This window comes from Oryx dammah, unplaced genomic scaffold (assembly GCF_014754425.2).
Source record: "Oryx dammah isolate SB20612 unplaced genomic scaffold, SCBI_Odam_1.1 HiC_scaffold_29, whole genome shotgun sequence".
In the NCBI taxonomy this organism is placed as follows: domain Eukaryota; kingdom Metazoa; phylum Chordata; class Mammalia; order Artiodactyla; family Bovidae; genus Oryx; species Oryx dammah.
Genome location: NW_024070213.1, coordinates 18,941,744 through 18,947,919, shown reverse-complemented (window position 1 = coordinate 18,947,919; position 6,176 = coordinate 18,941,744).

Genomic DNA, 6,176 nt, shown 5'->3' with positions numbered 1-6,176 from the left:
TTGCTCCAATAATAATAAATTACCCATTTACCACAATAAGTAGGAAACAAAAGAAATCATAAAATTGGGGGAAAAAAAACACAACAACTAGATTTTACATGCTGAAATGAATATCAAAGATCCCACATGCGCAACTAAGATCTGGGGTAGCCAAAAAATTTTAAAAATTACTGACTAATTTTACTTTAAACTCTGTATTTTAAGGCATTAGAAATACTGTAAAGGTGCCTTTTCACTTTAATTCTCAGTGTTTCTGTTTTAAATTACAGTGTGCTGAGCAAATATACCTATAAACAAATACCAATCTGTTTTTTACACTTTATTGGATTTTTAAAATCCTGCTTTCAGACCTTTTAAATCATAAATAGTGAATTACCTCTCCTCACTACCAAGTGATACCCAATCTCACAAATATTTATGTGCGATTGAGTTTTAGAAACAGAATGTACGTAATACACTAACATAGCTTAAGGCAAACATTTCCATAAGAAAAATGCATTGGTTAGCTCAAGGTTTGAGAAAAGTTAAGTTCAGGTGGAGCCAGGTGTTGTCATGGCAACACAGAATTTTAAGAAAAACCTCCTTTTAAATTTATATAGAGAAAGGGAAGAAATCTAACACTTGTTTGTTTCCTCCTGCCGCTTAAGAGAGAGAGAAAAAATGTTTGACACTTGCAGCCTATTTCCTCCATTTGGAGACCCCTGGCCTTCCTGCCTGTTACCCTGTCATTGTGACCTTTATAAATTACTTCAAAGCAGAGGTACTTCACATGAAAAATAAATAGATCACCAGTTTCACTGGCTAGTTGAAAGATTCAAATGAGGTAACAGATGAAATTCTCTTGTTACTCTATTTGACTCTTTAAATATTTAATACATAGTTTTTCTTTCATCATTGCTTATGGAAATGAAAGTAAAAATAGTGCCAATAACATTTTGTGTTTTTTTTTTTTTTGTGATGGGTGTTAGATCAGCATCTAATATGGGTGTGTGTGTGTGTGGGTGTGTATGATTAACTGTTCAAGTGTCATTTGTTGAAAAGACTTTTTCTCCGTTGTATTTGTTGTAGCCACGCTTTCTGGGAAACAAATTCACTCAGAAGTACAATGCAGATAGTGGAGTGCAGTTTATATACACTGGCAGGCCCAAGGCAGAGTCTCCTCTTAGCCAGGGACCCTGACCAGTTTTTGTGAAAACCTTATATACCCTAAGTGTACGTGTTCAAACCCACCTCCCCAAATTCCTTGAAACTAGTCTGGACAAGATAAAAGAGAGATAAGATCAAAGTTAACCCATGGTTGATGTGTCATAAGCCTAGATAGTTAAACAGTGAACATTTATCAATAAGCCTGTGGTCATACCCCAATAAGCGTAATAGTATTTATCACTTTGTTCTGTTACAGAGATAATTAACATAATCTTTTAGGCAATGGAGAGTCTAGGTACAAGTCCTGAGGCTCCTTCATCGGGGTCTGCTTTTCCACTGGTATGTCATTTCCATAGATACTGGGCATATAGCTCAAAGTCCACAGTCCAGCCCAAGATGTAGTCCTGCTTTCAAGATGGAGCCTGTTGTGTTTCCTCCTTCATATTGCCTTTGCTGTTTGGTCCAATTTCAGTCAACTGCATTTATGAGGGTCTATTTCTGGTCTCTCTATTCTGTCCCATTGATCTGTTTGTCTTTCAGCACACTAACTTGCTTACTGTAGCTAGATAGTAAGGCTTGACATTGAATAGGGTCCGTTCCCCAATTTTCTTCTTCAATATTGGGTTGGCTATTCTGGGTATTATGACTCTTCATATAAACTTTGGAATTATTTTGCCAAAATCTATAAAATGACTTGCTGCATTTTTATTGTGACTATATTGAACCTATAGATGATGTTGTAAAGAACTGACATCTTGAAAATATTCTGTTTTCCTACCTATAAACATGTAGTATTAGTTGATTTAAATTCTTTGATTTTGTTTACCTGAGTCTGTACTTTTCCTCATACAGAACTTGTACATATTTCATTGGATTTGTACCTAAGAGTTCAAAATAAATGGTATTTTGTTCCAAATTCCACATTTTGCTTGCCATTGTTGGTGTCATAGAAGGCAATTGACTGGGATATTCCCTTTACATTCTTGGACATAAAGCTAGTCAGTCTCAAATGCAACTCAAAGTCATGACCCTCTACTCGCATGTGCTCGCATGGTTGGTCTTTCTGGTATGACTACCCTCAGAGTAGCATAAACTATTGGGGACTGAAAATAATGCACAACCTATGAGTTGAGAATTATGTTTTATTCAACAGATTTACTGAGGACTATAGCCCATGATTATCATCCACTTAGATATCTGAGGGGACTGTTCCCAAGGGGTAAGTTGTAAAGCAGGAGCTAGAATATATAGGAACTTCTGCTGAGAAAACACCCACGTAACTGAACATCAATATTCCATTGTATGTATGCACTGTTTTAAGCTTTTGTTCATTAAAACCTTTGTCTTTGTTCTTAGTGGCCCCCAGAAGTTTAAAGGATGCTAGGTCCAATCAGAATTATCATATGCTGGGCCTCCTTTGTTCTCTGAGACAGGCAAATTAGGAGCCAGATTCCTGGGTAACAGACAAAAAACTTGTGGTGCAAGTTGTGTGGTCCAACTTCTTCTAATGAGAAGCTGGAAGTGGATTTTATCATCTCTTCATTCTGCTCTGAGATGAAGGAAGGAGAGATATAAAGTGCTTTCAAAGTGCTCATTTAAAACCACCCCTTTGCCATATGAGCCAGTGATCCCTCTCCTGGGCATATGTTCAAAGAAAGCAGTAATTTGAAAAGATACTTGCACCCCAATGTTCATAGCAGCACTATTTACAATACTCAAAGTATGGAAGCAATCTAAATGTCCAGCAACAGATGAATGGATTAAGAAGATGTGGTTCATACTTAACAATGGAATATTACTCAGCCATAACAAAGAATGAAATAATGCCCTTTGCAGCAACATGGGTGGTCATGGGAGTGTGTAATTTCTTTGGTTCTGTCTCATCACAACAAAAATTTGAAGTGATGGATGTTAAAGCCCTCAGACAGACCGTGTCACAGCTCTTGGACAAATCAGTGTTACAGCTCCATGTTACAGCTCAGTTTTATTTAGAAAATAAAAGAAAAATACATCCTCGAGGTGTGAGGGCATGCCGACACAAAAGATGCAAAGAGAAGAGAGTGAGGGACACCGTGCCCTTTGGCTCCTCTTTTTCATATGTTTTTCCTACCCCTCTCCACCCTGGGTCTGCCCTATGTAAACTGGGCTAGCCAGGAGTGCTGTTTGTTCTACCTGATGACCTCACTCTGGTCTTCGGACCTTTCTTTGTTCTGTTTTTGAGGGTTTTTCCCTTTCTTGTCTTTTATCCACCTCCATTCTGGACTCCTTTTTCCTATTCTAACTACCTAACAGATGGACTTAGAGATTGTCATACAAGGTGAAGTAAGTCAGACAGAGAGAAACAAATATATGATATCACTTACATGTAGAATCTAAAAAAAATTAAAAATAAATTTATTTATTATACAAAAGAGAAATAGATCCATAGACACAGAAAATAAACTTATGGTTACCAAAAGGGGAGGTTAGAGGAGGGATAAATTAAGAGATTGGGATTAATATATGCATATTACTCGATATAAAATAATCATTAAGGACCTACTGTATAGCACAGGAAACTGTACTTAATATTTTGTGATAACATAAGACAGAAAAGGATCTAAAATATATATATATATATGCATATGTATACTAGATATGTATATATATATAAAACTGAATCACTGTGCTGTACACACACAACATTGTAAATCAACTATATCTCAAAAACAAAACAAAACACAACATTGTAAACCAACTATACTTCAATTCAAAAAAAAAAAAAGGCCCGTTATTCTTTGTAGTCCTCAGGGAATGAGGTATGCCTAGCCCCTCAGGTAGCACTTGGAAAAATTGAGATACTAGATATGGAGTCCAGACTTTCTGCTCCTCATATGTTGAGGTTCAGGGGATGGGGATTGTGTCAGCTTTTCCTACTAGTTTTGATGTGGTTAGTTTCACAATTACTCTGCCTCTTGAACAGTTTCTGGATTTCTCACAGAATTCAGCTATGTGTGACTGTTGAACTTGTGTATTTTGGTGGGAAAAACAGTCCAGAACCTATTTAGCCATCAAGTTGTGTTAGTTACAGTGTCTTTTAATACTAAGCATGCATCTCTGTAATAGTCAAACCTATAAAGAACCAAATGTCATAAAATGGGTGTAAACAAACATTGTAACAACCATACAAAGGATTACAACTCAGCAATCAAAAGGAATGGGCAGTTGATACATGGAACAATTTGATTGAAGCAATGAAAAAAATAAAAAAGCTAGTCACACAATTTTACATATTGTTTGATTCCATTTTTTATAACTATTGCAATGACAAAATTATAGAGATAAAAAACAGCAGCTAAGGACAATCATGAGAGAGGAAAGAAGAGTGTGGCTATGAAAGAGCTACAGGCTGTATCTATGTGGTGATGGAGTCATTCTGTATCTCCACCACGTCAGTGTCCACATTTGTTGTGATTTCACACTTTAGTTTTTAAGATGTTACCATGGGGTCCACTAGGTAAAAGAGACCTAATATTTTCTGTAATATTTCTTACAACTGAGTGTGAGTCTGTAATGATCTGAAAAGTGTTTTTTTTTTTTTTTTTGAAGTTTAATTAAAAAATAATGTCGGTATAATAAAAAACAATTCAGGTTCAACAGCGCACTGCTCCAAAAATCAATACTCGAGGGAAGCAAATACTGGTAGAAAGGAAATTTGCTTTTAATCAGAATGCTGGAAATCTGAAGAGACGGTGGACTCAGTGTCCCCGAGAACCACCTCCAAGATTCTGCTCAGCCCTGACTTTAAAGGAAAAAGGGAAGTAATGTCAGTTAATCCTTGAAATAAGGGGCCAGAGTCATCACTATCCTCTAGTGTGTGGGCTTGTTGACTTCTTGTGACCTTTCTTTCTAAGATGTCTTGTTTACACTCTTCATGAGATTACAGAAACTAGGGAAAGAGATAAGATCATCTGTTAACTGGAAGCTAATGATTTGAAGACAGAGATAAAACAAGGGGGCCTCAGACATGCAAGGTCCTCTTTGCAGAAAACAGATCTCAGCAGTGAGAAATGGAGTATTTCCTGCCATACCAGTAAACAAGGATCTCACAGACATCAGTAATTGCAGCCCTCTGATGTTAGCCTGTGAGACCTAGGGGAACACAGGAAGGAGAAGAATATCTGCTTTCTTTCAACCATCAGACCACAGCCACTACCCTATGGTGAGCCCTGAGGAAACTTTAGATGTGAAAACACAGAATATTGGCCCCAGAGAGGTGAGGTGGATAGGAAAGGAATGATTTCAGTGAGCCCAACTCTTGCATCTTCCAATATGTAGAAAAGTGCTAAATCCCTTAACATCAAATATCTGGCTTTCTTTAATGAACAATAAAATCTTTTGATTTCAGACCACCTGCCCTTTTTTGCAAACCTTCTATATAACCTGGTTCTTCCCTTTCACCTCCTCAGAGCAGTTCTCTCAAGGCTACTTGAGAAATTGCCTCCCAGGCCTAAAGTCCTAAAAATTCCCATCAAATAAAAACAACTCTCAACTTTTAGGTTGTGAATATATTTTAAAGTTGACAGCAGGAGGCTCTTTTCCTTGTCATTAGAAAAACTGTATTGTAAATGACTTTTAATCAGATACCCCCATGATCTACTCATCTCTGACCCTTGAGCATACCTTACAAATGTTTTAATCATACAGCAATTTGGCTAACTTGCCAGTTCTTTCCATAGATCAAAGAAGTAGGAATGGAGAATAAGTAATTAACAGATGATCAGATCTCATTCCTAGCTTCCTCTTCAGTGATCTTGATGGGGACAGAGTAAATAGCTAATCCCACTAGGGGATTATAAATTAAAAAAAAAAAAAAAGTATGAGAGACCCCTGTAAGTTAAGGATTACTTAAGAAAATAGATTTGCTTAACCAGAAAACCAGCAGATTTGCTTAGCAACAAAACCACGAGGTATGCCCCAAAACAATAAAAGAATGGTGGCATGAAACCCACATCCTGCCCAGTGAGCTCCTTAAGTTAATGACCCCTAGA